Raw genomic sequence first — 9875 nt, forward strand, 5'->3', positions numbered from 1 at the left:
ATTTCTGTAGGCTTGATTTTTTTTTCAAAATAAAATATTGGAAATAAAAAGAGGTTTGCTTAATGACTGACTAAAGGTAATACAGTTCTGTGAGTGATTTCATCTAGATCATAGGGAAGTTTGATTAATCAGTTTTATTCCATAAGGCAGATATCTTCCTTCAACTGTTTTTTTAAAATTAAACTCTAGGACTAACCTGGGGCTCAAATTTACAGCCCCGCAAGAGTGGCATGCTCTTCTGACTGAGCCAGCCAGTCACCCCTTCCTTCAACAATTTTTTTTATGTTTATTTATTTTTGAAAGAGAGACAGTGTGAGCAGGGGAGAGGCAGAGAGAGGGGGAGACACAGAATCTGAAGCAAGGTCCACGCTCTGAGCTGTCAGCACAGAGCCCCACAAGAGGCCAAAAACAGCAAACTGGGAGGGAGATCATTACCTGAGCCCAAGTCAGAAGCTTAGCCAACTGAGCCATGCATGCACCACTTCAACTATCTTTTATGCCAAATTTGATTTCTTCCTTCCCTAGAGTATGGCAAATTCTTGCGCCTTTTTTTTTGTTTGTTTTTTGTTTGTTTGTTTGTTTTAAAGAATAGGAGCAGGAGAGAGGGACAGAGATAGATGTGAGAATCCCAAGCAAGCTTTCCGGTAAGCACAGAGCCAGGCCGGGGATGGATCCCATGACCCTGGGATCATGACCTGAGCCAAAGAGTTGGTGGCTCAACTGAGCCAACTAGACACCACGCAAATTCTTGCTTACTTTTTTTTTTTAACTTTTGTTTTTATTTTTTTTAATTTTTTTTTTTACTATTTTATTTATTTTTGATACAGAGAGAGACAGAGCATGAGAGGGGGAGGGTCAGAGAGAGAAGGAGACACAGAACCAGAAGCAGGCTCCAGGCTCTGAGCTAGCTGTCAGCACAGAGCCTGACGTGTGCCTGGAACCCATGAACGTGAGATCTGACCTAAGCCAAAGTCGGAGGCTTAACTGACTGAGCCACCCAGGCCCCCTTCTTTTTTTTTCTTAAGAAACATCAACTGATTTATTCCAAGTGCAACCTTCCTACCCACATACACCCATGGTCCCTGGGTGGGCACTTCAGAGACCTTATGCTAGGGGCTGGTGGTCAGACTCTTCTAGGAGTCTGATGCTGCTTCTACCCACGCCTCCAGATTCTCTCTGGTGATGAAATGTTTTGCCTCCTCCTGCAGTTGCTGAGGCACCTTCCTGATCCTTTGGCTGCACCCAGGCCTGTGCCTCTGGGCCCACCAGGCCTTCTCCTCCACCTGCCGCTGTTCCTACTCTCGTGCCTCCTGCCACAGCCTCCCTAACCATAGCTTGTGCAGCCACTTGTTCTCTGCCAGACTCCTGGCCAGCAGGTTACAGTCCTCAGCTGCCTCCTGCAGCATCTTACCCTCTGCTAGGATCCCGGCCCCAGCTTCGTGCACCTTCTTCCACACCTTGAACACGAACTCCAGCCTGAGGGCGTGCATCGTTCATTCTTCCAGTAAAGCTAGGTTCGAAAGTTCTCATAAAGAACTCTACAGAGCCCACCTCGGGCGGGGTCGCCAGGCCCCCAACCTTGGACTTGGTCGGTGGGGGGAGATGTAGTACACCGGGAGTAGAGGCCACAAATTCTTGCTCTTAATGTTCCCCATCCTTTAAAATTTTTTCCAAAAAGTCAAGTTTTATTAAGTGCTCTTTTCAAAAAAAAATTGGATCTAAATCTGTATTATTTTTTTTTTTTAGTTTTTAGTGGGTATACGTTAGCATGGTCCTAAATTCACAAAGTACAAAAAGGAAAGGAAAACATTTCCCTTTTATTCTGTCCTCACAGTTTCCCTTCTTGGAGACAACCAGTGTTACTAGTTTCTTGTCCACCCTGCCAAAGCTATCCTGTATGCAAAAACGAACGTTGATGTTGGTGAATGTTGTGTGCAAGTAGTTATGAGTGTGTAAATATATATTTCTTGTCTCCCTTTTTTACACAGATAATAGCCCATCAATACATGCTGTCCTTCATTTTGCCTTTTTCACTTAACTAAATATCTTGATAGGTTCAGATCAGTACATAAAGAACTTCGAACACACATTTTTTCCTTTTCATTAAATATTCCACAGGATGAATGTATCATACCTCAATAAATATGTAGGTTGTTTACCACCAATTACTGAAATGTAGCATAATTGTAAGTTTATCTATAGGACATCTTCCTAGAAATGGAGCTGTTGAGTCAAAGCCTAGTTTCATTTATAATTTTAATAAATACCACCAAATTGCTCTCTAAAATACTATAGTTGTATTAATCCTACTAGTAATAAGCACCTGGTTCCCTAAATTTACTAATCCAGTACAATTCCAAACTTTTTGATGGTATCTCAGGTTTTAATTTGAGTTTTCTCTGTATGTGTTGAGTTTCTTTATATATATTTTAGAGCAATTTTTATTTCCTTTTCTGTGCATTGTGTATTGCCTATTTTTTAGAGTTCTCTTTCTCTTTGACTTGCAAGTATAAGAGAAAATAAACTCTTTTTGATAGTGGTGTGCTAAATTTTCTCCTAGTTTGTGGTTTTATTTGACTTTATTTATGATGGGTTTTGCCATTTAGAATTTTAAAGATCTGTAAGATCTATGGTTTCTCTTAGACTTTTATGACTTAATACTTTACATCTTTGAACCAACTGGAAATTTATCCTTAAAGTGTGAGATAAGAATCCAAATTAATTTTTTTTCCAGATGACGAGGCAGTTATTCCAGCATAATTTAATAATTTTTAAATCATATACTAGATTTCTCTATGTATTCCTATCTGAGTGTGGTAGGCAGAATAATAGCCACCACCACCACTACCCCTCCCGCAAACCAAGATGTCCACATCCTGAAACCTGTGAATGTTGCTTTATATGACAATAGGGACTTTGCAAAGGTTTTGAAAGATCTTGACATGAGGAGACTATTTTGAATTAACTAGGTAGACCCAGTGTCATCACAAGGGTTTTTTATAAGAGGAAGGCAGAATGTCAGTCAGAGATGGAGATGTGATCATGGAAGTAAAGATCAGAGTGATTGTTGACTTTGAAGAAGGAGAAAGGGATCTTGAGCACCTCTGACATGAACTCCAGCCTGAGGGCACACACTGTCTGTGGGTACTGCAGGTAAGGTGACTCAGAATGCAGATGCCCCTGGGGCGCCTGGGTGGGTCAGTCAGTTGAACTTCTGACTTTGGTTCAGATCATGATCTCATGGCTTGTGAGTTCGAGCCTCCTGTTGGGCTCTGGGCTGACAGCTTGGAGCCTGGAGCCTGCTTCCGATTCTGTGTCTCTCTCTCTACCCTTACCTGCTAACTCTTTGTCTCTGTCTAACTCTCAAAAATAAATGTTAGGAACAAAAAAGAATGCAGATGTATCTAGAAACTGAAAAAGGCAAGGTTTTGTCTTAGGACTTCCAGAAGAGACACAATTCCTCCAAGACCTCAGTTTTAACCTAGTGAAACCCATTTAGGAATTCTGACCTCCAGAACTGGAAGATTATACATTTTTGTTATTGTAAGCTACTAAGTTTGTGGTAATATATTACAGCAGCAATAGGAAAATAAGGCACTGATAAAACTATCCTATTCCATTGACCTATCTTATTGTACAAATACTTTGTAATTATTGTAGTTTTATAATATGTTTTAATATCTGGTCAGCTCAGGACCCATTATTTCAGAGGTTTCCTGACTCTCCTTACTTCTTAATTTTATCATATAAATGTAAGAACTAGCTTGTTCTGTTCCCCCAAAAATCTTCCTGTCATTTTTACTGAGATCATTATATTAAAGATCAATTAATGGAAAACCAACATCTTTAAGATATTGAGTCTTCCAATAGTATGCTTTTCTGTTTTGTGTCCTTCTTTAATACCTTAAAGTTTACTTGATATAGATTTGCACTTTTCTTGTTAAACTGATTCCAAGGCATTTTATCTTTTTGTTACAATTTTTAAATTATCATTGTAAAGTCAAAATAAATGCAAACCAAAAGTTCAAATAATATACAAAAGAATACAGAGGAAGGCAAAGTCATCCAAAATCTTAGTGCTGGGCATCCTTCCACATACTAGGCACTCTTAGCCATAAAGAAGAGCAATGGCTATTGGGTAAGCAACCAATGGTAATTGTCACAAATCTCATTGGGATTTCTATTGGGAATTTGTTGATGTTGGCGAATTTTCAACTTTATAATTTTCAGCCTTCTCTTCTGAGAAGACAGTTTCAGAGAATTCTCCATATAAGTCCTGAACATTTCTAAAAATTTATTTCTAGACACTTATGGGTTTTGTTGCTACTGAGAATGGGGTATTTTTTTCTATTACATTGTCTAATTAAAACAATAAAGGGCTGATCTTCTTATATTTTATAATTGATTATACTAATGTACTTTCTTTTGTTTAAAAAAATTTTTTTAATTAATTTATTTTGAGCAGGGGGGTGAGGGGGAGAGAGAATCCCAAGCAGGCTCCACAGGGTCAGCGCAGAGCCCAGTGGAGGCTCAAACTCACAAACTCTAAGATCATGATATGAGCCAAAATCAAGAGTCGGACAATTAACTGACTGAGCCACCCAAGCACTAATATAGCTTCTTATTGTCTATAAACTATCCAGGTATATGGGGTACCTGGGTGTCTCAGTCGGTTAAGCATCCGACTTCGGCTCAGGTCATGATCTAACAGTCTGTGGGTTCAAGCCCTGTGTCAGATTCTGTGTCTTCCTCTTTCTGTGCCCCTCCCCTGCTCACTCTGTCTCTCTCTGAAAGACATTAAAAAATGTTTTTAAACTATCCAGGTATATAATCATATCTATAAATCTTTCCCAACATTTACATCTTTCATTATTTATTTTAATATCTTTAATTTTTTAATTTGTTTTATGTTTATTTACTTCTGAGAGAGAGAGAGAGAGAACAGGTTGGGGAGGGGAGAGAGAGGGAGACACAATTCAAAGCAGGCTCCAAGGTGTCACCACAGAGCCTGATGCAGTGCTCGGGCCCATGAACCATGAGATCATGACCTGAGCAGAAGTCAGGTGCTTAACCAACTGAGCCACCAGGGCGCTCCTATTATCTTTACTTATTATACCCAGTGACACTTTCTGAACAATAGTAAATAATCGTAGCAATACACAATTTTGTTCTTGATTGATTGCTAGACTTTTTTTTTAAACATAGAGACAGAGAGCACACCAGCAGGGGAGGGGCAGATTGAGAGGGAGAGAAGAAATCCCAAGCAGGCTCTATGCCTGGCATGCAGCATGATGAAGGGCTCAATTTCACCATGGTGAGATCATGATCTGAGCCAAAGTCAAGAGTCAGACGGACACTTAACCAATTGAGTCAACCAGGCTCAGTTGATATTTACCTCTACAGATCTCTGCAACCATTGATATTTATCTCTACATCCAATGCAGGGCTCAAACTCACAAGATCAAGTCACATCCTCCTTGTATTGAGCCAGCCAAGGTGCCCCTGTTCCTGATTTTAATAAAAGTATTTCTAACATTTACCAGTAAGCAGATAATGGTAGCTTGTTCTGGATATCTGTTTTTTTCCTGATCATGCTAAGAAAACATCTAATTCCTTTTTATCCATTTTTTAATGTTTATTTTTGAGAGAGAGTGGACGTGGGGGAAAGGCAGAGAGAGGGGGAGACACAGAATCCGAAGCAGGTTCCAGATTCAACTGTCAGCACAGATCCGTCGCAGGCCCCGAATGCAAACCCATGAACCGTGAGATCATGACCTGAGCTGAAGTCAGATGCTTAACTAACTGAGCCACGCAGGCGCCCCTCTAACTTTTTACCTTTTCCTCCTCTTAATCAGGAATTTATGTTGAATTTTATTAAATGTTTTTTCAAAATGATGAAATTAACAAGTTTTCACCTTGACCTATTAATATGGTCAATTATAATAGATTTCCTAATAGTGGATCATCCTTGTACTACTCAATTAGATCACTTTGACATGACAGTAGATTTCCCTTTCTATGCTCCAGGCTGCCTATGCCATGAGATTATTTTCCTTGAGACAAAAGATTATGTTTCTGATGATTAAGTTTTGGTGTTACTAGAGGTTACCTCCTTGAGATTTCAGACAGGTCTTTCAGATTGTGATTTAGGATATATTAAAAACTTTTCAATCACACATTTACAAATATTCACATGGATTGCTTAAACTGTTAGTAAGAATCTAGTTTTATTTCCACGTGTTTAGTGGGTTGTCTAACAACTGGTTAGAAAATTACTCAAAGTGGCTTAAGCAGAAGAAATGGAAGGGACATTTATTGGAGTGTAGGAGTATCTCATAGATCTCAAGAACAGTAAGTGCTGCTGGGATTCTGAGAAACTGGAAATATCTGGCAAGCAGTCAGATTTCAGAATGGTTTGTCACACTTTCTCAGTGTCTCAATTTCTTAACCTTTCTACAGACAGAATTTCTCTGGTTGACACCCACATAGCCACAGGAATTTGATTGTAATGAAAGGTCAAAGTCACAGTATGATTTCATTCAGCCAAGAGGGGCTGTGGGTTTGCCGATGTTCTAAATAAGGTGTGTGAAGAATGGGAGGTACCAGTGGATATTTTTGGTATGGAAGGCAGTTCACTATGATTTCCAGGTACTATATGTAATCACAAAGTTAGGTTGATTCTACCCCTAAAATGCTTCCTGAATCTGTTCTTTCTCTCATTGCTCTAGCTTAGGGAAGCCTTCATTATTGCCAGAGCTTCCTAGCAGTTTTTGCTGTCCTTACTCTGACTTTCCTAAAATCTCTCCTTTATTGCCACAAGATGATGAGAGAAATAAAAATTTTATAAACTTTAAAGCACTCAGCAAATATAAATTAGTGGTGGTGGGTGGGATAGATTTAAATAAAGTAGTCGTGGGGGGAAATAGGAAAAAACCCAAAAACCCTTAGGAATCGTCTGCTCAAAAACTTCAAGTGATTTCCCCATTACCTAAAGAATAAAGACCAAAATACTCCAGACATATTCTTAAGCTCCTTCATAACCTGAACTAAACATTAACTTTCCAGTATCAGCACCTCCACGATACTTTTCTTCCCTCATCAGACAATACTATTCCTTAATGATGTCGTTAATTTCCACGCCTATTCTGATCTCCTTGCTTCTGTCTTCCGTCACCTATTCTTGGGCCGGGAAACCCCATTCACCCCAGAATCACAGGTCAATCTTTCTGGTAAACCATAATAAGGTTTACCTTCCCCAGATCAATGCCTTCTTCCTCTGGAATCTTGTAAATCTCCAGTGAAGTACCAGGGCTTGAGTAACATTGCAACCATTTTTCTCCCCTTCGCTAATTTGTTTGCTACTTCCATCTGGCTACTCGAGCATCCCCAGCCCCACTGCCTTCAGGCTCCGGGAATTTGATTGAATCGGAAGTTCAGAGCAATCTAAAATGCCAAACACCCAGGTTTAGATACTTCACAAACAAAACCTCTCCGGAGCTAGGATTCTCCCCGGAGGGCCTGAAGCACTATAAGAGGAGTGCGCCAGCGGTGCATACTGGGAGATGGAGTCTCTGGGCGACCCCACTACCTCCTGGGAGTTGTAGTCCTCAGTCTGGTAAAAGAAAAGAAGGCGGCGACTCCCGAATTTTGAGTTAGTTTTCAGAGGTAAATGGAAGAGGGAAATTCATAACATCGTGTAAGGTCACGTTCCCTAGGCCCATCTCTCGGGCTCGGGAGCAGCGTATGAGGAGGCTGGAAGACAGAGCCGAGGAGGGCGGGGAGACGTTACGTTGACGCTGGCGTGACCCAGCCCGAGACTTTGGCGCGATATCCGAAAGCTGCAGCTTCGAGGGCGCGCTGTGGCCCGAAAACGAGGTCTGAGGAGGGCGGAGACGCACCCAGAGAGGGATAGTTGGGAGCCGAATTTCGCCTGAGTGGTGTGCAGAAGGCCGGAACAAGGGAGTAGAGAAGTGGTCCGCACGCGAACGGGGGTCTGGGGTCCGTCCCGGTGTGGACCGAGGCAGCGGACGGAAGTGGGAGCGCTGCGGGCAGAGCTGAGTGTGTTACGCGCGGACTCGGCTCCTTTTTGCTTCAGGGTAAGTCCCGACCTGAGCGGGCCCCGTGCCGGGGCCCCCGCGGCGGGCTTCTGGGCCCCTCAGCGCCGAGTGAGACACGGGAGTTGGCGGGGTGGAGCGGGGGCATGCCCGGGCCCGACCCACCGTCAGAGCTTGTGGCGAAAACGGTAGCGTGCCCCGGGCTTCAGAGCTGGGAGGAACCTTTCAGAGGTCTTTATTTCTAAAACCCATTTTATGAGCGGGGGCGAAAAAGCCGAAATCCCGAGAGGTGTAGTGATTTAATGTCCCAGCTGTTTCTGCCTCGGCCGGGGCTTCCGGATATCCGGTCCGTCCTCTTTCCATTACACCGTGCTGTGCTTAGGAAGCACCAGGCCTCAGTTTCCCAAAAAGGGGGTTGCTTGCGTTACCTAAGGCGGAAGGCCGTTCTGAATTGTCTGTAGTGAGGCTTTTATTTTACCTTGTAAAGGGAAGTGTAATATTCATATAGAAAAATGCACACATCCCAAAGTGTACACAACGCCGTGAATTATTTCAAAAAGAATATACGTATGTAATCACTACTTAGACCAATAACTAGAAATGCCATCAGCACCCCAAACGCCTTCCTTGTTACCCCCCAGCATGTCTCCTTTTCTCCTCAAAGGTAACCACTGTATTGACTTATAATACCAGTCACCAAATTTGCCTGTGTGTGAATTTTTTTATGAGTTATAACTCGTTATGTTTTTGTATGTCAGGTTTTGCTCAACATTCTGACTTTAGGTTTATATATATGTATTTGTATATGGCAATAGTTCTTTCTTGTTATATTGAATTCCTTATTCATTCTGCCCATGGTGGACATTTGGATTGTGTCCAGTTTTTGGCATTTTATTTTTCTTATTAAAAATATTTTTTTACCTGTTTATTTTAGACAAAGAGAGCGAGCTGGGGAAAGGCAGGTAGAGAGGGAAACACAGAATTTGAAGCAGGTTTCATGCTTCTTACAACAGAGAGCCTGATGGTAGGGCTCCAGCTCACGAACAATGAGATCATGACCTCAGCTGAAGCCGGACTCTTAACTGACTGAGCCACCAGGTGCCCCGATTTTACTTTATTTTTTATTTATTTTGAGAGCGTGCATGAGTGAGGGAGAGAGAGAAGCCCAAACAGGCTCTGTGCTCATTTTGGAGCCCATTGTGGGGCTCAATCTCATGATGGTGAAATCATAACCAGAGCCGAAGTCAAGAGTCAGAGGCTAAACCAACTGAGTCACTCAGGTGCCTCAGTTTTGGCTTTTTTTTTTTTTTTTTTAAGTTTTATTTATTTTTGAGACGGAGACAGAGCATGAGTGGGCAGGGGCAGAGAGAGAGAGGGAGACACAGAATCGGAAACAGGCTTCAGGCTCTGAGCTGTCAGCACAGAGCCCGACGCGGGGCTCGAACTCACAAACGTGAGATCATGACCTGGGCTGAAGTCGGACACTTAACCAACTGAGCCACCCAGCTGCTCCAGTTTTTGGCTTTTTTAATGAGAAAAGCTGCCGGGAACATTTATTGTGTACATTTTGGTGTACATATGTATGCTTTTCAGTTGGTTGGTAATAGAGAGTATTGAAATTTCTGGTTCTTAGCATTTTCTATATTCAGCTTTCACATTTAATGTCAGTTTTCTAAAGTTGTACCAGTTTACATTCAAACCAGTAGTGTAGGAGTATTTAGTTGTTTTGCATGCTTGCCAACTCTTGATATTTTTGATCTATTTAATCTTACCTATTCTGGTGGCATATACTAATATCTCATGGTTTTAGTTTTCCCGGTT

The 9875-nt window shown here is 41.8% G+C and overlaps 1 protein-coding gene and 1 pseudogene across 1 annotated transcript in view; one reads left to right on the forward strand and one right to left on the reverse strand.

The window, feature by feature from the left end:
- Positions 1–1109: 1109 nt before the first annotated feature.
- LOC115302285 lies at positions 1110–8202 on the reverse strand (annotated as a pseudogene).
- RAD51 (RAD51 recombinase) overlaps positions 7812–9875 on the forward strand; it is a 41849-nt gene continuing 39785 nt past the window's right edge. Inside the window, exon 1 of the mRNA XM_029951794.1 lies at positions 7812–8096. The gene's annotated coding sequence lies outside the window, so the exon portion shown is untranslated. The remainder of the gene's footprint in view (positions 8097–9875) is intronic.

The sequence above is a fragment of the Suricata suricatta genome, chromosome 9, assembly GCF_006229205.1.
Source record: "Suricata suricatta isolate VVHF042 chromosome 9, meerkat_22Aug2017_6uvM2_HiC, whole genome shotgun sequence".
Lineage (NCBI taxonomy): Eukaryota > Metazoa > Chordata > Mammalia > Carnivora > Herpestidae > Suricata > Suricata suricatta.